Genomic DNA, 23,664 nt, shown 5'->3' with positions numbered 1-23,664 from the left:
TGGAGCCTGGATTACTACATGTTTCCCGTCAATGGAGCCAAGACAGTTGGGGAAATTCCACCTCTCCAGGAACTCGGCAGCGATGGCCCTCCAGTCTTCCTCCTTGGGGACAGGCATGTATTCACCAACCAGACAGTCCCAAATGGCTTGTGCCACAGAGGGGACAATGCCTGCCACCGTGGACCGTCCAACTCGGAAGCTGAATCCTATGGTCCTGTAGGAGTCCCCTGTCGCCAAGAATCTAAAATATAATTCAAAATAATGATAAATAATGTGTATAACTTGAATTCCACCCACATATTATATCTACTCATATAGCTACCTCATTACTGTTTATTATGCTATACTAATTATATTGTAATACTCATCAACCATCATTAACAATGCCTTGAAACAGTACAATTCAGTCTATGACTATATCAATACTGTAGTCCAGGCCAACTCCACTCTTAGAAAGAATGGTACTATCTACTTAAAAGGGTTCTCTGGCTGTCCCCATAGGAGATCCCTTTTAGGTTCCAGGTAGTACCCCTTTTGGTTCCAAGTAGAACCCTATTGGGTTCCATGTATTAAGTATTATACCTGGAACCAAAAATGGTTATACTATGGGGAAAGCAGAAGGGTCCAATAAGAATAAGAATGTAATGAATGACTGTAACTGTCTTGAACAACAATGGGTCCTGGAGAAGACTAGCCTACCTTCATCAGGGCAGAAGGCACCTTTCTTTTCATTTGGTAACATTGCATAATTAAAAAAGGATTATAAAACAACTTTGGGAAAAGTTATATTCCTAATGAACATTCTGTAAAAGTACATCTGATATCAAATAGGGACTATTAACTAGAGAGCCCTTTAGCTAGCTAGGTTACACATAAAAACAATGTATCAATCAATTATGGTATCAAAAGCTTTAAAAATGTACTAGAATGTAGCTTACCAGAGACAAATCGCCAGGCGTTCAACTGGGCTGATGGACTCCCGGTAGTTGGTATCCATCCGGGTGATCCTGGCTCCAACCATCTGGAGCAGGTGATCGAACTGGCTTCGGTCCAGACGAAAGTAACTTCGGAATTCCTCTCCAAACAGTCGAAGCTCTTGAATTAGACGGTGGAACTCCCCTGCCTGCTTTCGGGACTTTAACCATCTCTGGACCCACACAGACCTGCGCTTTCGGCGGGGCTGCATTTTGGAGGGAAATTATATTATAGGCTCTCACAATTAATTTGTGGCTGTCATCAAATAAATAATATACTTGGCAAATAAATTAATACATTTTTTAAAGAAATTATGCAATCAAACTGTTTTTATGTAATCCCAAATTTTTACTGAATATGTGTGCAAAAAAAAAAATCTACATTCATATTTTGCTACTTTTCTGTCAAGTCCACTCATACAATTTGATCACACAGAACGCACTGCAACTGCCTCTGCAATGCAATGCTGCAAGGAAAATGCAGCGTTCCATTGGAAATGAATGTACTTACGTATTACGCAGTCGGTGTGTTCGAAGTGTAACTGTTTTGCCGGTAGTCGTGGTAATAAAATGACAGTTTAGATGCGATCACCATATAATTTAAACGATGAAAAAGCCTGGAAGGAGGAGAGATGACTAGAAACAATTCGGTTGGCCGTTTTATGTGTGGATTAATTGTCGGAGTAGAGATCCTTGTGCATTTCAGGTAAAATAACAAGTCAATGTTTATATCCCAGGACAAATTAGCTAGCAACAGCAAGCTAGCTAAATAGGACAAATTAACGTTAGCTAGCAAGTGCAAGCTAACTAGCTAAATTACCATACATGTTTAATGCTTTTTGACCTGTCCCCAAATTAATGTCATTGTTTCAGATTTTGTTTTGATATTTTAACCTACATGTCGTGATCGCGTTTGGTGTGGGGGGGAAAATAAATTTATGCACGATAGCGCACGATGGCGCACACGCACAGCCGGTTTGGGCAAGGTGTAACGCCCAGAGCCGCTTCTGGATTTTTACAGATAATCACTTTTGTTAACCCTTTCGTGTACAAAGAGTCTACCATACAGAGCACAAATCGGTAATAGCAGATCAACATTGAACATGCTGCAGTCAACACATGACTATATGAAAAATAACTTCAAAATTGTTAACATTTTCCCCAGACATAATTTATGCAGTCGTGTGAGTATGTCGAGTTCCTTTTATATGAACTAATAAATAAAATTAACGTCACACCATCAAACTTTCGGGTTGTTGCAATACAAAATAAACAAATTAGAATGTAGTTGTCAGGGCAATTTGTGGTATATATTTTATGTCATAAGGTTGCATAATTCATGTGTAAGGATGTATTTGCAGTAAATCCTACTATTTGCCATATATCTCAATATCTGATATTATAGGGAATGGGGCTCAAGCTAAGGACCTGAAACTATTTCAAATGTCAAATCAGTGAGTTCAAACTGATGTTTAAGACAAACTGATGTTTAAGACAAACTGATGTTTAAGACAAACTGATGTTCACTGTGTCTTTCTGATAGTGTCACGCCCTGACCATAGTTTGCTGTGTAGGTTTCTATGTTTTGTTTGGTCAGGGTGTGATCTGAGTGGGCATTCTATGTTGTTTGTCTAGTTTGTCTATTTCTATGTGTTTGGCCTGATATGGTTCTCAATCAGTGGCAGGTGTTTGTCGTTGTCTCTGATTGGGAGCCATATTTAGGTAGCCTGTTTTGTATTGTGGTTGGTGGGTGATTGTTCCTATTTCTGTGTTTGTTCACCATACGGGACTGTTTCGTGTTCGTTAGTTTATTCGTTATTTTGTTTGTTTGTTTCAAGTATTCTAAATAAATATGAATAATCACCACGCTGCGTATTGGTCCGATATCTCCTTCTCCTCCTCAGACGAGGAGGACGAAGACAGCCGTTACAGATAGCCATACACACACAAACACAGCTTCCATTGGCCATTTTACACTCCAAGTGTAAGATTTTCCTTTTGAAGGAGGTTGTCTTGGTGAATCATTGGAAGAAAAACAAGTATCCTACAACCTCCAATTGTCTTCTTTTATATTTGAATCTTAACATAATTTTTTTTGCAAATACAGTTTATGCTTTAGATCATAACAAATTGATTGACAATGACATGATTTCAACAATGTTACACCTCTTAGAATGCTAAATGTGATACCGAAGTAACAATGGTGTAATTATCCTTCTCTCTAAATTGCTATAGGCCTATAAATGTGGATTATACTGTACTGCAGGTCATAGGGAAGTCAAAAGTTTCCATGTGCAAAACGAAGCAGTCATGGCTGACTGCAGCCGTGTGTAGCTATAATTACCACCAGGTTACGGGTGTAAGGACGGCCGCTCATGTTCCCCTTGAAAATACTCCCTGTTGTTCAAATGGCAATAGATGCCCTCAACAGTGCTTGACATTACCCGAGTGCATCTGTGCACACTGCCCATAATTAACATGATTATACTGTTTAGTCATGCATAATTTCTCTCCCTTTATTGCATATTTGTGGCATACTGTACTTTATGGGGAGTCTGAAGAATGCCAGCGATCTCATCAGTAATACAATATGTGGGAATGGGCCCACTGATGAGTGGAAATTCTTGTTGAGCTTCTACAATAGAAATAATTTACACGTGCTCGTGCACGTGCTCGTTTGAACGAGTAAATCAAGTTGACAAAGGTTTGCGCCCAGTTTATGAATAAGCAATTAAATGGAGCCCATTGCATTGCAGTTATACCATTGTTGTTGTTGTTGCGTTATGGCCATTGTTACATTTCCCGAGTGCTTAAAGATGCAATCTGTGATTGCTTCATCCATGCTTTTTTACTTTTAAATAAATGATATACCTCATTGATTCTTGAAGAATATAACTTATAAATGCCCCATGAGCTTAGTTCAACTGTCGTACGACTTCAGAACCCATAGCTCTGTCTTTGAATTTGAGAGTGGTTACCTTCTCCAGCCGCATTCCTCAGCTGTTTCCAAAAAAGTGGCGGGTTGTCCACTTTGTTATTGTTTGAAATGCACATTGCCCCTTTAATCCGGTGGTGGAAACTTAATTCAAGTTGTATTTTCTGAGGCTTTAACATACATGTTTTCCTACTAGCCAATCAGATCACGGTGTTTAGATTACGACGAGCCCTAATGAGCAGAACAGTTGTAATGAATGATATAAGGCAGTTCTGTAACGGCTGTCGTCGGTGGAAGAAGGTGAGGACCAAGGTGCAGCGTGGTAAGTGTTCATGATGTTTAATAATCATCAAAACAGAACACTTAATAACAAAATAACAAAGAAACAACCGAAAACAGTTCTGTCTGGTGCAGACACACAAAGACTGAAAATAACCACCCACAAAACCCAACAGAAAACAGGCTACCTAAATATGGTTCCCAATCAGGGACAACGATTGACAGCTGCCTCTGATTGAGAACCATATCAGGCCAAACACAGAAATAGAAAATCATAGAAAAACTAGCATAGACAACCCACCCAGCTCACGCCCTGACCATACTAAAACAAAAGACAAAACAAAGGAACTAAGGTCAGAACGTGACAAGTTCACTCATTGAGTACACTATAAGTAATAATAGTTGTTTTTTAATGAATAGCAGACTGAGCACAAGTTTATCCCTGAATGTGTCCATAGCCCTTTCATGCAGTCAAATGACCAAGTGGGGGGAATGTTATTAATATTGTTAATCATTTCATAATTAATACAAATAAATCTAAAACCCGAAGAAAATCCTGTGTTTCTACAGTATGTCAAGTGGTTGTGTTACATTTTAGTCTTCTGTGATGTACAGTGCATTCGGAAAGTATTCAGACCCTTTGACTTTTTCCACATTTTGTTACGTTAGACATATTACAAATATATATATATTTTTTTCCCATCAATCTACACACAATACCCTATAATGACGAAGCAAAAACAGGTTTTTAGACATTTTAGCAAATGTATTAAAAAATGTGAACTAAAATATCACATTTACATACTGTAAGTAGTCAGACCCTTTACTCAGAACTTTATTGAAGCACCTTAGGCAGTGATTACAGCCTTGAGTCTTCTTGGCTATGATGCTACAAGCTTGGCACACCTGTATTTGGAGAGTTTCTCCCCTTATTCTCTTCAGATCCTCTCAAGTTCTGTCAGGTTGGATGGGGAGTGTTGCTGCACAGCTATTTTCAGGTCTCTCCAGAGATGTTCAATCAGGTTGAAGTCCGGGCTGAGCCACTCAAAGACATTCAGAGACTTGTCCCGAAGCCACTCTTGCATTGTCTTGGCTGTGTGCTTAGGGTTGTTGTCCTTTTGGAAGGTGAAGCTTCGTCCCAGTCTGAGGTCCTGAGCGCTCTGGAGCAGGTTTTCATCAAGGATCTCTGTACATTGCTCTGTCCATCTTTCCCTCTATCCTGACTCCCAGTCCCTGCCACTGAAAAACATCCCCACAGCATGATACTGCCACCACCATGCTTCACCTTAGGGATGGTGCCAGATTTCCTCCAGATGTGACACCGTGGGGCCTCCCGAGTGGCGCAGTGGTCTAAGGCACTGCATCACAGTGCTAGCTGTGCCACTAGAGATTCTGGGTTCAAGTCCAGGCTCTGTCGCAGCCGGCCGTGACCGGGAGACCCATGGGGCGGCGCACAATTGGCCCAGCGTCGTCTGGGTTAGAGGAGGGTTGGCCGGCAGGGATGTCCTTGTCCCATCTCGCACTAGCAACTCCTGTGGCAGGCCGGGCGCAGTGGACGCTGACATGGTCGCCGGGTGTATGGTGTTTCCTCCGACACAATAGTGTGGCTGGCTTCTGGGTTAAGTGGGCATTGTGTCAAGAAGCAGTGCGGCTTGGTTGTGTTGTGTTTTGGAGGACGCACGGCTCTCGACCTTCGCCTCTCCCGAGTCCGTACGGGAGTTGCAGAGATGAGACAAGACTGTAACTACCAATTGGATACCATGAAATTGGGGGTAAACAAAGTATAAATAAAAAGACGTGACGCTTGGCATTCAGGCCAAAGATTTCAATCTTGGTTTCATCAGACCAAAGAATCTTGTTTCTCATGGTCTGAGAGTCCTTTAGGTGCCTTTTGGCAAACTCCAAGCTAGAGGTCGACCGATTATGATTTTTCAACGCCGATACCGATACCGATTATTGGAGGACAAAAAAAAGACGATAACGATTAATCGGACGATTTTTAAAATGTATTTGTAATAATGACAATTACAACAATACTGAATGAACACTTATTTTAACTTAATATAATACATCAATAAAATCAATTTAGCCTCAAATAAATAATGAAACATGTTCAATTTGGTTTAAATAATGCAAAAACAAAGTGTTGGAGAAGAAAGTAAAAGTGCAATACAGTAATCCCTCGTTTATCGCGGGGGTTACGTTCCGAAAATGACCCGCGATAAGTGAAATCCGCGAAATAGAAAACTTTTTTTTTTTTTACAATTAGCAACTATTACATGTATACAAATACAGTGACTCACGTGTAGGCCGTTTCGTCGACATTATGGGTTTAGGAGATGTTCGAAATTACAAGATAATTTGGCCAACTTAATGTAAATTTGCCAAGCTGTTTTATGTACGTACACATAACTGCACGAGACGACAAAATGATAGCACAATTCGTAGCATGTTTTGATACAAGAAGCGGGAGTGAGTTTTTAGCGAATCAGAATGCAGAGCACAATGCACCAAAAAAAAAAAAAAAATGCATTATGAAAATCCGCGAAATAGCGAATCCGCGATAAGTGAACCGCGAAGTGGCGAGGGATCACTGTATATGCCATGTAAGAAAGCTAACGTTTAAGTTCCTTGCTCAGAACATGAGAACATATGAAAGCTAGAGGTTCCTTTTAACATGAGTCTTCAATATTCCCAGGTAAGAAGTTTTAGGTTGTAGTTATTATAGGAATTATAGGACTATTTCTCTCTATACCATTTGTATTTCATATACCTTTGACTATTGGATGTTCTTATAGGCACTTTAGTATTGCCAGTGTAACAGTATAGCTTCCATCCCTCTCCTCGCTCCTACCTGGGCTCGAACCAGGAACACAACGACACCAGCCACCCTCGAAGCAGCGTTACCCATACAGAGCAAGGGGAACAACTACTCCAAGTCTCAGAGCGAGTGACGTTTGAAACGCTATTTGCGCGCACCCCGCTAACTAGCTAGCCCTTTCACATCGGTTACACCAGCCTAATCTCGGGAGTTGATAGGCTTGAAGCACAGCGAAGAGCTTCTGGCAAAACGCAGGAAAGTGCTGTTTGAATGAATGCTTAGGAGCCTGCTGCTGCCTACCACCGCTCAGTCAGACTGCTCTATCAAATCATAGATCATAAAATATAGACTTAGTTATAACATAATAACACACAGAAATACGAGCCTTTAGGTCATTAATATGGTCGAATCCGGAAACTATCATCTCGAAAACAAGACGTTTATTCTTTCAGTGAAATACGGAACCGTTCCGTATTTTATCTAACAGGTGGCATCCATAAGTCTAAATATTCCTGTTACATTGCACAACCTTCAATGTTATGTCATAATTATGTAAAATTCAGGCAAATTAGGTGGCCCAAACTGTTGCATATACACTGACTCTGCGTGCAATGAACGCAAGAGAAGTGACACAATTTCACCTGGTTAATATTGCTTGCTAACCTGGATTTCTTTTAGCTAAATATGCAGGTTTAAAAATATATACTTCTGTGTATTGATTTTAAGAAAGGCATTGATGTTTATGGTTAGGTACACATTGGAGCAACGATACGCACCGCATCGATTATATGCAACGCAGGACACGCTAGATAAACTAGTATATATCATCAACCATGTGTAGTTAACTAGGGATTATGATTGATTGATTGTTTTTTATAAGATAAGTTTTATGCTAGCTAGCAATTTACCTTGGCTTCTACTGCATTTGCGTAACAGGCAGGCTCCTCGTGGAGTGCAATGTAATCAGGTGGTTAGAGCATTGGACTAATTAACTGTAAGGATGCAAGATTGAATCCCCCGAGCTGACAAGGTAAAAATCTGTCGTTCTGCCCCTGAACGAGGCAGTTAACCCACTGTTCCTAGGCCGTCATTGAAAATAAGAATGTGTTCTTAACTGACTTGCCTAGTTAAATAAAGGTGTAAAAATAAAAAATAAAAATAAAAAATCAGCCAAATCGGTGCTCCAAAAATACCGATTTCCGATTGTTATAAAAACTTGAAATCGGCCCTAATTAATCGGCCATTCCGATTAATCAGTCGACCTCTACTCCAAGCAGGCTATCATGTGCCTTTTACTGAGGAGTGGCTTCCGTCTGGCCACTCTACCATAAAGGCCTGATTGGTGGAGTGCTGCAGAGATGGTTATCCTTCTGGAAGGTTCTCCCATCTCCACAGAGGAACTCTGTCAGAGTCTGAGCTCTGTCAGAGTCACCATTGGGTTCTTGGTCACCTCCCTGACTTCTACCCCGATTGGTCAGCCTTGGTGGTACCAAACTTCCTCCATTTAAGAATTATGGAGGCCACTGTGATTTTGGGGACCTTCAATGCTGCAGACATTTTTTGGTACCCTTCTCCAGATCTCTGCCTCGACAAAATCCTGAGCTCTACGGACAATCCCTTCGACTTCATGGCTTGGTTTTTGCTCGGATATGCACTGTCAACTGTTGGACCTTATATAGACAGGTGTGTGCCTTTCCAAATCATGTCCAATCAAATGAATTTACCACAGGTGTATTCCACTCAAGTTGTAGAAACATCTCAAGGATGATCAATGGAAACAGGACGCACCTGAGCTCAATTTCGAGTCTCATAGCGAAGGGTCTGCATAGTCACTATGCATAGTCACTTTATCCCTACCTACATGTACAAATTACCTTGCCTAACCTGTACCCTTGCACATTGACTCGGTACTGGTACCCCTGTATATAGCCTTGTTATTGTTATTTTACTGTGTTACTTTTTATAATTTTTTACTTTAGTTTCTTTGGTAAATATTTTCTTAACTCTTTCTTGAAATGCATTGTTGGTTAAGGGCTTGTAAGTAAGCATTTCACGGTAAGGTCTAGACCTGTTGTATTCGGCGCATGTGACAAGTAAAGTTTGATTTGATACATTTTATTTTTTGCAAAAATTTCTAAAAACCTGTTTTCGCTTTTTCATTATTGGGTATTGTGTGTAGATTGATGAGGGAAAAAAACAATAAGGCTTTAACGTAACAAAATGTGGGAAAAGGGAAGGGGTCTGAATACTTTCCAAATGCACTGTATATAAAGTATTGGGATGCAAACTCAAAATGTAATACATTTCAACTCTATATCTGACATGGTACAGGTGTATTATTTTTTGTAAGCCTATAACCATGTGTGTGAGGTGTATACTTTTGTTAAGACTACCAAGAAATACTCTGTGTGACCCTGATTTAGCCCACTGCAGTAAAAGGTTATTAATGTGTACAAATGTGTCCATCTGGAAATTGGAATGATAAAGACTACAGATCATAAGTACTGTGAAATTGTGTTTTCTGTCATGTATTGTGTGTAAACTCATATCACATAAAAACGGTTTGCATAATGATATGAATCTATAAACCAAACCTTCAATATTTTTTCCAAGCACAATATTATTATATTCTTCATTTTATTTTGTTTTATTGTCATTTTGATCCCATGGATGATCAGTCCTTACATCCATAGCTCCATCTATGAATTTGAGAGTGGTTACATTTTTCCAGCCCCATTCCTCAGCTGGTTACCAAAAAGATTGCCCCATTAAGGTTAGAGTGAAACAAAAAAGAGTTGTGAAATGATGTTTAGAAACTTTTGTTTATCTCCTGCTAAACCAATTGTATTTATTTATTTTCTCCTCAAAGATAGTACATTACACCACAGACATCAGAAATGAATATCAAATGCAAATCACTTTCAAAGCCTCTTGTATATATTTATTTTTAACTAATCTGCCAATAATCACGATTTTGAAGAAAGTACATCCTCAGGACTCAGATAAGAATTGCTTCCCTGAACTGCATAATACAAAAGCTCATACACTTGTTTGAAAGTAGGCTTAATGATTGATCATTGTGGCTGTCTACATCCATATAAAAGGTGTATTTGAAGAAAAACATTTATCTTAAAAGAAGAAAAAAAACACTTCAGAGGAGTCAGTGTTAGATAGGTACAAGATGAAAAGCAGTCTAGTTTGATCTGTCCTGAGTATAGGAACCATTGGTGGTTGTGTACTTTGTAATAACACTGGAGTATGAGACATTGAGATGTGGATGAAGCCTTTTTTTCAAATCATCAAAGGTATTCATTAGTACAGAGCAGATTGTTCTGAAGGGGACTGAAGTCACATGGAGCAGCTTTCCGAGGCTTGGATTCAACTTTAGGCTACAACTTCCATGTCAGTGGGAGTGTGACTGTCTTAGTATGGACACTGTACATTATAGATCCAATTCGATAAATTGCAGATTTTTTTTTTAAACGCTGCGGGTTCACTGATAATGTTTACACTTTACCATGAAAGCATAAAGTGAAAATGAACTGAAACATTGCCCCTAAAATAAATGAAACAATGAAATTATGAAAACTAGCTGGGCATTTCACATCAGCTACATCCACCCCCTTTTGCCTTCTGCTCAGCAACCCCAGCCGCTGGGCAGAGCCCAATTGAGTGATCAGGGTCAACAGCACCAATGTAACAGTGTTGCTTCTGTCCATCTCCTTGCCCCATCCTGGGCTCGAACCAGGGGCCCTCTAAACACATCAACAACTGTCACACATGAAGCATCGATACTTGTCACTTCACAAAAGAAGTGACAAGTATAGACCCCCTCTTGCGGATCAAGGGAAAAAACTACTTCTAGGTCTCAGAGCGGGTAACGCCACCGATTGAACCCTACTTGCCCACACCACTAACTAGCGGGTGTCATTTCAACACAATCAATACTTTCTACTAGGTGAACCCATAGTTAATAACATCCAAGATGGCATAGCAGTCGGACATCTGTTTGGTCTTGTCTTGTCCTGTCCCGTGTACATATATTTTTCTTCGTATATATTTTGTACATATTTTTTATATTTTTTATTTCAATTTCTATCTACGGACAGAACATACTCTCCTGCAACCTGTCTCACCCAATGTGGTACTGATCTGCTATTTTTTATACTTTAGAACTGGAACCCCCCACAGAAGCTAGCCAGCTAACTAGCTACTAGCTAGTAGTCAGTTAGCCACTGCTAGCGGTCAACACCGTTAACTCGGACATCAGCAAGCCTCAGCCCGGTCAATTCCTGTCAGTCTGCACAGCGCAATATCAACCCAGAGCATATCGGACTGCTTTTTCTCTACCACATCTCCGGGTTCCTACTGCAAGCTCTGAACCTTTACACCGGATCATCGTAGCTAGCTAGCTGGCTAGCCTTTGATGGGGGTTCCGGTTTTAAAGTATAAAAAATAGCAGATCAGTACCACATCGGGTGAGGCGGGTGGCTACTCCTGACTAACGTTTCTGTCCCGAAGCAAGCACCAGTTAGCATGGAGCTAGCCTCTAGCTAGGCCCATCTCCCAGCTAGCCGAAGAGATCCATCAGCCAAATCCTGGGCTACAATACATATTTTGCCAACTGGCTTGGACCCTTCACTGCCGACACGGAGCCCCGCCGATCCATCACGACTGGTCTGTCGATGTCCCCCAGAGGCCCATCTGCTAGCCTGCTAGCCTCAGCCTGCTAGCTGTTTGAATCGCCGTGCCTCCAGCTCGCCTAGCTACTCACTGGACCCTACGATTACTCGGCTACACATGCCTCTCCCTAATGTCAATATGCCTTGTCTATTGCTGTTTTGGTTAGTGATTATTGTCTTATTTCACTGTAGAGCCTCCAGCCCTGCTCAATATGCCTTAGCAAGCCCTTTTGTTCCACCCCCCACACATGCGGTGACCTCACCTGGCTTAAATGGTGCCTCTAGAGACAAAACCTCTCTCATCGTCACTCAATGCCTAGGTTTACCTCCACTGTACTCACATCCTACCATACCCTTGTCTGTACATTATGCCTTGAATCTATTCTTCTGCACCCAGAAATCTGCTCCTTTTACTCTCTGTTCCAAACGCACTAGACGACAAGTTCTTATAGCCTTTAGCCGTACCCTTATCCTACGCCTCCTCTGTTCCTCTCGTGATGTAGAGATTAACCCAGGCCCTGCAGCCCCCAGCATCACTACCATTCCCCAGGCGCTCTCATTTGTTGATTTCTGTAACCTTAAAAGCTTTGGTTTCATGCATGTTAACATTACAAGCCTCCTCCCTAAGTTTGTTTTATTCACTACTTTAGCACACTCCGCCAACCCGGATGTCCTAGCCGTGTCTGAATCCTGGCTCAGGAAGACCACCAAAAATCCTGAAATTTCCATCCCTATCTATAACATTTTCCGACAAGATAGAACTGCCAAAGAAGGCGGAGTTGCAACCTACTGCAGAGATAGCCTGCAGAGTTCTGTTATACTATCCAGGTCTGTGCCCAAACAATTCGAGCTTCTACTTTTAAAAATCCACCTTTCCAGAAACAAGTCTCTCACCGTTGCCGCTTGTTATAGACCCCCTTCAGCACCCAGCTGTGCCCTGGACACCATATGTGAATTGATCACCCCCCATCTATCTTCAGAGTTCGTACTGTTAGGTGTCCTAAACTGGGACATGCTTAACACCCCGGCCATCCTACAATCTAAGCTAGATGCCCTCAAACTCACACAAATTATCAAGGAACCTACCAGGTACAACCGTAAATCATCCTGACCATCATCCTGACCAACTACAAACTCAATTTGTAAGTCGCTCTGGATAAGAGCGTCTGCTAAATGACTTAAATGTAAATGTAACTTGCCCTCTAAATACACATCTGATATCTTCAACCAGGATCTCAGCGATCACTGCCTCATTGCCTTCATGCGTATTGCATCTGCGGTCAAACAACCACCCCTCATCACTGTCAAACACTCCCTAAAACACTTCAGCGAGCAGGCCTTTCTAATCGACCTGGCCCAGGTATCCTGGAAGGATATTGACCTAATCCCGTCAGTAGAGGATGCCTGGTTGCTCTTATCTTTAATAAGCATGCCCCAATCAAAAAATGTAGAACTAAGAACAAATATAGCCCTTGGCTCACCACAGACTTGACTGCCCTTGACCAGCACAAAAACATCCTGTGGCGTTCTGCATTAGCATCGAATATCCCCCGCGATATGCAACTTTCAGGGAAGTCAGGAACCAATATACTCAGTCAGTTAGGAATGCTAATGCTAGCTTTTTCAAACAGAAATGTGCATCCTGTAGCACTAATTCCAAAAGGTTTTGGGACACTGTAAAGTCCATGGAGATAAAGAGCACCTCCTCCCAGCTCCCCACTGCACTGAGGATAGGAAACACTATCACCACTGATAAATATATGATAATCGATCATTTCAATAAGCATTTTTCTACGGCTGGCAGTGCTTTCCACCTGGCTACCCCTACCCCGGCCAATATCTCAGCACCCCCTGCAGCAACTTGCCCAAGCCACCCCCGCTTCTCCTTCACCCAAATCCAGACAGCTGATGTTCTGAAAGAACTGCAAAATCTGGATCCCTACATATCAGCTGGCCTAGACAATCTGGACCCTCTCTTTCTAAAATGATTCGCCGAAATTGTTGCAACCCCTATTACTACCCTATTCAACCTGTCTTTCATATCATCTGAGATCCCCAAAGATTGGAAAGCTGCCACAGTCATCCCCCTTTTCAAAGGGGGAGAAACTCTAGACCAAAACTGTTATAGACCTATATCCATCCTGCCCTGCCTTTCTAAAATCTTCAAAAGCCAAGTTAACAAACAGATCACCGACCATTTCAAATCCCACCATACCTTCTTCACTACGCAATCTGGTTTCCGAGCTGGTCATGGGTGCACCTCAGCCACGCTCAAGGTCCTAAACGATATCATAACCGCCATCGATAAAAGACAGTACTGTGCAGCCGTCTTCATCGACCTGGCCAAGGCTTTCGACTCTGTGAATCACCACATTCTTATCGGCAGACTCAATAGCGTTGGTTTCTCAAATGACTGCCTCGCCTGGTTCACCAACTACTTCTCTGATAGAGTTCAGTGTGTCAAATCAGAGGGCCTGTAGTCCGGACCTCTGGCAGTCTCTATGGGGGTGCCACAGGGTTAAATTCTCAGGCCGACTCTTTTCTCTGTACATATCAATGATGTCGCTCTTGCTGCTGGTGATTTTCTGATCCACCTCTACGCAGACGACACCATTCTGTATACATCTGGCCATTCTTTGGACACTGTTCTAACAAACCTTCAAACGTGTTTCAAAGCTATACAACTCTCCTTCCGTGGCCTTCAACTGCTTTTAAATGCTAGTAAAACTAAGTGCATGCTCTTCAACCGATTGCTGCCCGCACCCTACCGCCTATCCGGCATCACTACTATGGACGGTTCTGACTTAGAATATGTGGACAACTACAATACCTAGGTGTCTAGCTAGACTGTAAACTCTCCTTCCAGATTCACATTAAGCATCTCCAATTCAAAATTAAATCTAGAATCGGCTTCCTATTAGGCAAAAAAGCCTCCTTCACTCATGCTGCCAAACATACCCTCGTAAAACTGACTATCCTACGATCCTTGACTTCGGTGATGTCATTTACAAAATAGCCTCTAACACTCTACTCAGCAAACTGGATGTAGTCTACCACAGTGCCATCCGTTTTGTCACCAAAGCCCCATATACTACACACCACTGCGACTTGTATGCTCTCGTTGGCTGGCCCTCACTACATATTCGTTGCCAAACCCACTGGCTCCAGGTCATCTATAACTCTTTGCTAGGTAAAGCCCGGCCTTATCTCAGCTCACTGGTCACCATAGCAACACCCACCTGTATCACGTGCTCCAGCAGGTATATTTCTCTGGTCATCCCCAAAGCCAACACTTACTTTGGCCGCCTTTCCTTACAGTTCTCTGCTGCCAATGACTGGAACGAATTGCAAAAATCACTGAAGCTGGAGTCTTATATCTCCCTCTCTAACTTTAAGCATCAGCTATCAGAGCAGCTTACCGATCACTGTACCTGTACACAGACAATCTGTAAATAGCACACCCAACTACCTCATCCCCATATTATTACTTACCCTCTTGCTCTTTTGCACCCCAGTATCTCTACTTGCACATCATCATCTGCACATCTATCACTCTAGTGTTAATACTAAATTGTAATTATTTCGCCTCTATGGCCTATTTATTGCCTTCCCTCCCTACTCTTCTACATTTGCACACACTGTACATAGATTTTTCTATTGTGTTATTGACTGTACGTTTGTTTGTGTAACTCTGTGTTGTTGTTTGTGTCACACTGCTTTGCTTTATCTTGGCCAGGTCGCAGTTGTAATTGAGAACTTGTTCTCAACTGGCCTAACTGGTTAAATAAAGGTGAAATATATATTTTTTTAATAAATAGTGAGGTTGTCCTGTATCTGCAATTGATTGAATTGTGGCCTATATAGCTTTGTTTATAATCAGTGGTGGCAGTTACAATGACAATTGTTTGGACTGATCTCCAATGGTACAATAATAGTCATATATGTCCACTTTGGTAAACATACTGGCATAATACGAAACACATCATCAAACAGAGGAAGCTACTTTAACTTGACAAACATAGTGACAGATATCCACCCATCAATGGAAGGATTCCACCCTCTCTAATGGCCATTTATTATTTTCTCCACCTAACTTTAAACATTGCTGTGAGTACTTAAACAAGCATATCATGTACTTAATGGCATGGAGTTTTTCAGAAGGAAATGAGAAAGTGAGCTACAATGGTGAAAGGCTGATGGGGGCGATTTGCCATCTAATGAAGCAAGGAGCCCTTAGTAAAAGGGTGAGAAGATGTAGAGGGCTACGTGGCACTTGGAGTTCACATTACATTTATATTTAGCCATCACTCTTAGATCACATAGAATGAGTATGTTTGGAGGAATGGGATTTTTCCATACTTCTCTCCCCATCTCAACAGTGGGGATAAGAAATGTAATTTCAGTTTCTATGGTTGCCAACGATACCTGTAACTTTGTTGCCAGTAAGGTCTGTTTTGTGTAGTGATATTGAACGGTAGGCTATTAAGGAACTAGTTGTTGGAGCTACTTTTAGAACAACCAGAATCAAACATTCAAGAAAGCCTTGGTATTACGTTATGTCTGCATCATTTTTTCATACCTAAATTAGACAACCTGATCTAGGTATACAACCCAAACAGAGGCTTTTAAGTAATAAAGCTAGTTCAACCATGCCAAAGTGGAGTGAACTAGAATGAAAGCTGATCAGTTGAAGACTGTGCAGCACACCCACATACACTATTGTTCAAAGGTTTGGGGGTCACTTAGAAAAGTCCTTGTTTTTGAAATTGCCAAGAAACTGAAGATCTCGTACAATGCTGTGTACTACTCCCTTCACAGAACAGCGCAAACTGGCTCTAACTAGAATAGAAAGAGGAGTGGGAGGCACAACTGAGCAAGAGGACAAGTACATTAGTGTCTAGTTTGAGAAACAGACAAGTCCTCAACTGGCAGCTTCATTAAAACCTCTCTGGGATATGTGGGACGGTAGCGTCCCACCTCGCCAACATCCAGTGAAAATGCAGAGCGCCAAATTCAAATAAATTACTATAAAAATTAAACTTTCATGAAATCACACATTCAATATACCAAATTAAAGCTACATTTGTTGTGAATCCAGCCAATGTGTCAGATTTCAAAAATGCTTTGCGGCGAAAGCAAACAATGCTATTACCTGAGGATAGCACCCCAGCAAACAATCACAGACCATCATATTTCAACCCTCCCGGCGCGACACAAAACGCAGAAATAAAGATATAATTCATGCCTTACCTTTGACGAGCTTCTTCTGTTGGCACTCCAATTTGTCCCATAAACATCACAAATGGTCCTTTTGTTCGATTAATTCCGTCTATATATATCCAAAATGTCCATTTATTTGGCGCGTTTGATCCAGAAAAACACTGGTTCCAACTCGCTCAACATGACTACAAAAGTTACTTGTAAGCTTTGTCCAAACTACTTTTGTAATATAACTTTAGGTATTTTTAACGTAAATAATCGATAAAATTGAAGACGGGATGATCTGTGTTCAATACTGGAGGAAAACAATGTGTAGCATGCTTTCTGGTCATGCGCCTCTAACAAACAGTATACTTCACTCGAGCCTCATTCTGAACATGGCTACTTCTTCATTTCTCAAAGGAAAAACCTCAACCAATTTCTAAAGACTGTTGACATCCAGTGGAAGCGATAGGAACTGCAGGAAGGTCCCTTAGAAATCTGGATTCCCAATGAAAATCCCATTGAAAAGAGAGTGATCTCAAAAACAAAATCTGAATGGTTTGTCATCAAAAAGAAAGGAGGACCAAGGCACTCTTCATATAATTAATTAAAATGCCTTTATTAGTATGGCATGTTCAATAGAAACAAAGTTGTTTAAAAACCGACGCGTTTCGGCTGCATGGCCTTCGTCAGGGAGTACAAAAAAAGGAGAATACAATGTCCTCTTTTGAAAGGCTTTTCCAATTAGCCCTAATTAGAAAAGGGAGTGGTTACCAAATTGGACACACCTAGTAAGCAATAATATACACATTAAAAGGTGAAATACTGTAGCTATGTTATCATAAGCATACAACTCCAAGCTAGAAGTATCAGAACACTAAAAGGTAGTTCTAACCTTAAATATGACTGGGAGAAGTGTCTAGAATAAGAAAGCAATATATTCCATAGTACACTAGAACACAGCAAAACATGAACAACAGTCTAAAAATAGCTGAGGGCAATTGAGCAAAATGTCCACGAGATGACAGCAAATGGACCTATCACGACCCTACAGGAAGGGTGAGAAATCCATATCTTCATTTAAACCAGGGTATTTAGTGGCCTGTAGTTTGTAAATCCAAAATCTTTCCCTTTGGTTTAACTGTTTAAGACGGTCCCCTTTTCTAATAGAGGCTGGAATATGAGCAATACCCATAGCTTGTAGGGAGGCAGGGTTGCCATGGTGTAAGGACTTGTAGTGCCTTGCCATGGGGTAGTCTTCATTGCCTACCCGTATGGCGTACTTGTGTTCCGCCAAGCGATCTTGAAGGCGTCTCTTTGTCCGTCCAATGTAGAACACCTTGCACTGTGGACATTCCAATCTATAGATGACATGAGTGGTTTTGCAGTTAATGAAATGCTTGACGTAATACTCCATTTTGGAAGCTGTGTCAACAAAATACTTTTTTTGTGCAATATTTCTGCAATGGTTGCACTGGTTACATTTAAAAGAGCCCTTGGGTTTGTGGTCAAGCCAAGTTTTTTGAGAGTCACCCGGAAGATAACTGTGGACTAATTTGTCATTTAGGGTAGGACATCTCTTAAAGCTTATGACTGGTGGTTCAGGAAAGACTTGGCGTAGTAGCGTATCACTTTGGATGATTCCCCAATTATTTTTTATGATTCTTTTAATGTTCTCTGCTTCAGTGCTGTATTTTGTAACAAAATACACTCTCTCTGATGTATCACGAGGCACTCCTCTTCGTAACAAGTTCTCTCTGTCAAGTAATCCAGCCCTTATACCAGCATCTTTCAGGACCTGAACGCTGTAGCCCCGATTCAAAAAGCGATTCTCCAATTCAGCAGATTTGACACTGTAGTCTGTTTCCTGATCGCAAATTCTGCGGACTCTTTGGAATTGGCCATATGGAATATTCTCTTTTAGCCTTTTGGGGTGAAAGCTGTCTGCCCTCAGAATGGTATTCCCATCTGTAGGCTTCCTAAAGATTGATGTGTGCAAACAACCTTTGTCATTTTTACTAATGTCGAGGTCCAAAAAATGAATGTTATTTACATTTTACATTTACATTTGTTATCCTTGCTGTATTCCATAGTTAGTTTGATGTTAGGGTTAATGCTGTTAAGGTATTGGTGGAAGGAAATAAGTTCATCTTCTGAGCCGGACCAAAACAGGCAAACATCATCAATATAGCGTCCCCACCATATAATCCGGTCAAAGAAATGGTTATTAGAAGGATCCAAAATGAAGTCATTTTCCCATTTACCCAAGTACAAACCAGCGTAGGAAGGGCTGTAGCAAGCTCCCATGGCACATCCTTTGACCTGTTTAAAAATACGGTCCTGGAAGATAAAGATGTTATGATTAAGAGTCCATTCAGTCAGTGATACAATGAATTCTGTAGGAGGCATCTCAGTTTCAGGCCGGGTGAATGGTTTGTCCTCTGGGTTTTGCCTGCCAAATAAGTTATGTTATAGTCACAGACATGATTCAAACAGTTTTAGAAACTTCAGAGTGTTTTCTATCCAAATCTACTAATAATATGCATATATTAGCAACTGGGCCTGGGTAGCAGGCAGCTTACTCTGGGCACACTTTTCATCCAAACGTGAAAATGCTGCCCCCTATCCTTAAATAGTACCCGCAAAACACAAGTCTCAACGTCAACAGTGAAGAGGCGACTCCGGGATGCTGGCCTTCTAGGCAGAGTTCCTCTGTCCAGTGTCTGTGTTCTTTTGCCCATTTTAATCTTTTCTTTTTATTGTCCAGTCTGAGATATGGCTTTTAAACAGAAACAAAACAGAAACAGAAACAGAAGAACAGGGCTCCGGGCAGCCGAGCGGAAATGGAGGAAAACTCGCCTCCCTGCGGACCTGGCATCCTTTCACTCCCTCCTCTCTACATTCTCCTCTTCTGTCTCTGCTGCTAAAGCCAATTTCTACCACTCTAAATTCCAAGCATCTGCCTCTAACCCTAGGAAGCTCTTTGCCACCTTCTCCTCCCTCCTGAATCCTCCTCCCCCTCCTCCCCCCTCCTCCCTCTCTGCTGATGACTTCGTCAACCATTTTGAAAAGAAGGTCGACGACATCCGATCCTCGTTTGCTAAGTCAAACGACACCGCTGGTTCTGCTCACACTGCCCTACCCTGTGCTTTGACCTCTTTCTCCCCTCTCTCTCCAGATGAAATCTCGCGTCTTGTGACGGCCGGCCGCCCAACAACCTGCCCGCTTGACCCTATCCCCTCCTCTCTTCTCCAGACCATTTCCGGAGACCTTCTCCCTTACCTCACCTCGCTCATCAACTCATCCTTGACCGCTGGCTACGTCCCTTCCGTCTTCAAGAGAGCGAGAGTTGCACCCCTTCTGAAAAAACCTACACTCGATCCCTCCGATGTCAACAACTACAGACCAGTATCCCTTCTTTCTTTTCTCTCCAAAACTCTTGAACGTGCCGTCCTTGGCCAGCTCTCCTGCTATCTCTCTCAGAATGACCTTCTTGATCCAAATCAGTCAGGTTTCAAGACTAGTCATTCAACTGAGACTGCTCTTCTCTGTGTCACGGAGGCGCTCCGCACTGCTAAAGCTAACTCTCTCTCCTCTGCTCTCATCCTTCTAGACCTATCGGCTGCCTTTGATACTGTGAACCATCAGATCCTCCTCTCCACCCTCTCCGAGCTGGGCATCTCCGGCGCGGCCCACGCTTGGATTGCGTCCTACCTGACAGGTCGCTCCTACCAGGTGGCGTGGCGAGAATCTGTCTCCGCACCACGTGCTCTCACCACTGGTGTCCCCCAGGGCTCTGTTCTAGGCCCTCTCCTATTCTCGCTATACACCAAGTCACTTGGCTCTGTCATATCCTCACATGGTCTCTCCTATCATTGCTATGCAGACGACACACAATTAATCTTCTCCTTTCCCCCCTCTGATAACCAGGTGGTGAATCGCATCTCTGCATGTCTGGCAGACATATCAGTGTGGATGACGGATCACCACCTCAAGCTGAACCTCGGCAAGACGGAGCTGCTCTTCCTCCCGGGGAAGGACTGCCCGTTCCATGATCTCGCCATCACGGTTGACAACTCCATTGTGTCCTCCTCCCAGAGTGCTAAGAACCTTGGCGTGATCCTGGACAACACCCTGTCGTTCTCAACTAACATCAAGGCGGTGACCCGTTCCTGTAGGTTCATGCTCTACAACATTCGCAGAGTACGACCCTGCCTCACGCAGGAAGCGGCGCAGGTCCTAATCCAGGCACTTGTCATCTCCCGTCTGGATTACTGCAACTCGCTGTTGGCTGGGCTCCCTGCCTGTGCCATTAAACCCCTACAACTCATCCAGAACGCCGCAGCCCGTCTGGTGTTCAACTTTCCCAAGTTCTCTCACGTCACCCCGCTCCTCCGCTCTCTCCACTGGCTTCCAGTTGAAGCTCGCATCCGCTACAAGACCATGGTGCTTGCCTACGGAGCTGTGAGGGGAACGGCACCTCCGTACCTTCAGGCTCTGATCAGGCCCTACACCCAAACAAGGGCACTGCGTTCATCCACCTCTGGCCTGCTCGCCTCCCTACCTCTGAGGAAGTACAGTTCCCGCTCAGCCCAGTCAAAACTGTTCGCTGCTCTGGCACCCCAATGGTGGAACAAACTCCCTCACGACGCCAGGTCAGCGGAGTCAATCACCACCTTCCGGAGACACCTGAAACCCCACCTCTTTAAGGAATACCTAGGATAGGATAAAGTAATCCTTCTAACCCTCCCCCCCTTAAAAGAGTTAGATGCACTATTGTAAAGTGGTTGTTCCACTGGATATCATAAGGTGAATGCACCAATTTGTAAGTCGCTCTGGATAAGAGCGTCTGCTAAATGACTTAAATGTAAATGTAAATGTTTTACTTTGCAACTATGCCTAGAATGCCAGCATCCCGGAGTCGCCTCTTCACTGTTGACGTTGACACTGATGTTTTGCGGGTACTATTTAATGAAGCTGCCAGTTCAGGACTTGTGAGGCGTCTGTTTCTCAAACTAGACACTCTAATGTACTTGTCCTCTTGCTCAGTTGTTCACCGGGGCCTCCCACTCTTCTTTTTATTCTGGTTAGAGCCAATTTGCGCTGTTCTGTGAAGGGAGTAGTACACAGCGTTGTACGAGATCTTCAGTTTCTTGGTAATTTCTCACATGGAATAGCCTTCATTTCTCAGAACAAGAATAGACTGATGAGTTTTAGAAGAAAGTTATTTTTTTCTGGCCATTTTGAGCCTGTAATTGAACCCACAAATGCTGATGCTCCAGATACTCAACTAGTCTAAAGAAAGCCAGTTGTATTGCTTCTTTAATCAGCACAACAGTTTTCTGCTGCGCTAACATAGTTACAAAAGGGTTTTCTAATGATCAATTAGCTTTTTAAAATTATAAACTTGGATTAGCTAACACAACGTGCCATTGGAACACAGGAGTGATGGTTGCTGGCCTCTGTACGTCTATGTAGATATTCCATAAATAATAATCTGTTTCCAGCTACAATAGTCATTTACAACATTAACAATGTATACACTGTATTCCTGATCAATTTGATGTTATTTTAATGGACCATAGCTTTTCTTTCAAAAACAAGGACATTTCTAAGTGACCCCAAACTTTTGAAAAGCAGTGTTCATCTAAGGAGGAGGTTAAGCAGAAAATCACACATTTTGGCTGTGTAGAGCCAAATTCTGTTTGTCATATTGGTGGAATGTTGCAAAAATATCTGTGACTCTAAATCACACTGTAATTGTTTGATAAGGGAATTGGCGATCGTTGCTATTGCCTCATTGAAGAACCCTGCCAGAAAATAAGCCTAAAATGCTGCAATATGAAACACTGTGCACTTAACATAAATAGGTCTCAAATGGCACCCTATTCCTTACATAGTGCACTGTGGTCCAGGAAAAAAAGTGTTATACTTTATAAACGGTTCACCCAATGTAGATGAAAATACCTTCAAATTAAAGCTGTCAGTCTGCACTTTAACCTCATAGTACCATTTCAAATCCAAAGTGCTGGTGTACAGAGCCAAAACAACAACAAATGTGTCACTGACCCAACACTTTTGGAGCTCCCTGTTGACACCAATGCTCTGCTGTAAATGGTTATCTTGTTTTTTATATTCTTATTTGTGTACTCTATCATTTCAAACACAAATTAAAGCAGCTAGTATCTATATATTTATGTTTACAATGTACATTGGTTTAAAAATCAGATCTTCAGCATGCCTACCAACATATGTATGAACTAGTGATCAAATCAAATATATATATTTTTTAATCCAGGTGGCATTTCAAACAATGTATTGCACTATATAGGGAATAGGGTACCATTTCAGAGACACACAGACATAATTATAATGGGGCACTGCATTTACCCACAAGATTCTTTGTTTTCCATCCCAGAGTGTTGTAGAAACACGCTCTACACTAAACCCACTGATGGGGTAGTAATAGGTGTGGATAGGAAGAGAGCACAAAGAATTGCTTGATAAAAGAAAAGCAACACAAGTCACGTTCACCAATTTGATGGGTAGAGGATTCTAAACCCAATATTTTTTCTGTGTTCGTTACTAAGGGTAGAGCATGCAAATTGTTTCTCTCAATGGAGGGTTGTGGTCGTCTTGGTGATGGTTAAAATAGTAGGGGGAGATAATGCAACCTTGACAGGTAACTGTTTGAGTCACTTTGTTGTTTTTAGCTTCTCGGGAAGAGGCCCCATCTCCTCTCCTGCCCGCTGTGTGAGCCTAGCAGAACAG

The sequence above is a fragment of the Salvelinus alpinus genome, chromosome 13, assembly GCF_045679555.1.
Source record: "Salvelinus alpinus chromosome 13, SLU_Salpinus.1, whole genome shotgun sequence".
NCBI classification, from domain to species: Eukaryota; Metazoa; Chordata; class Actinopteri; order Salmoniformes; family Salmonidae; genus Salvelinus; species Salvelinus alpinus.
The sequence above is the reverse complement of the archived record's forward strand: the minus strand, read 5'-3'. Positions refer to the sequence as shown.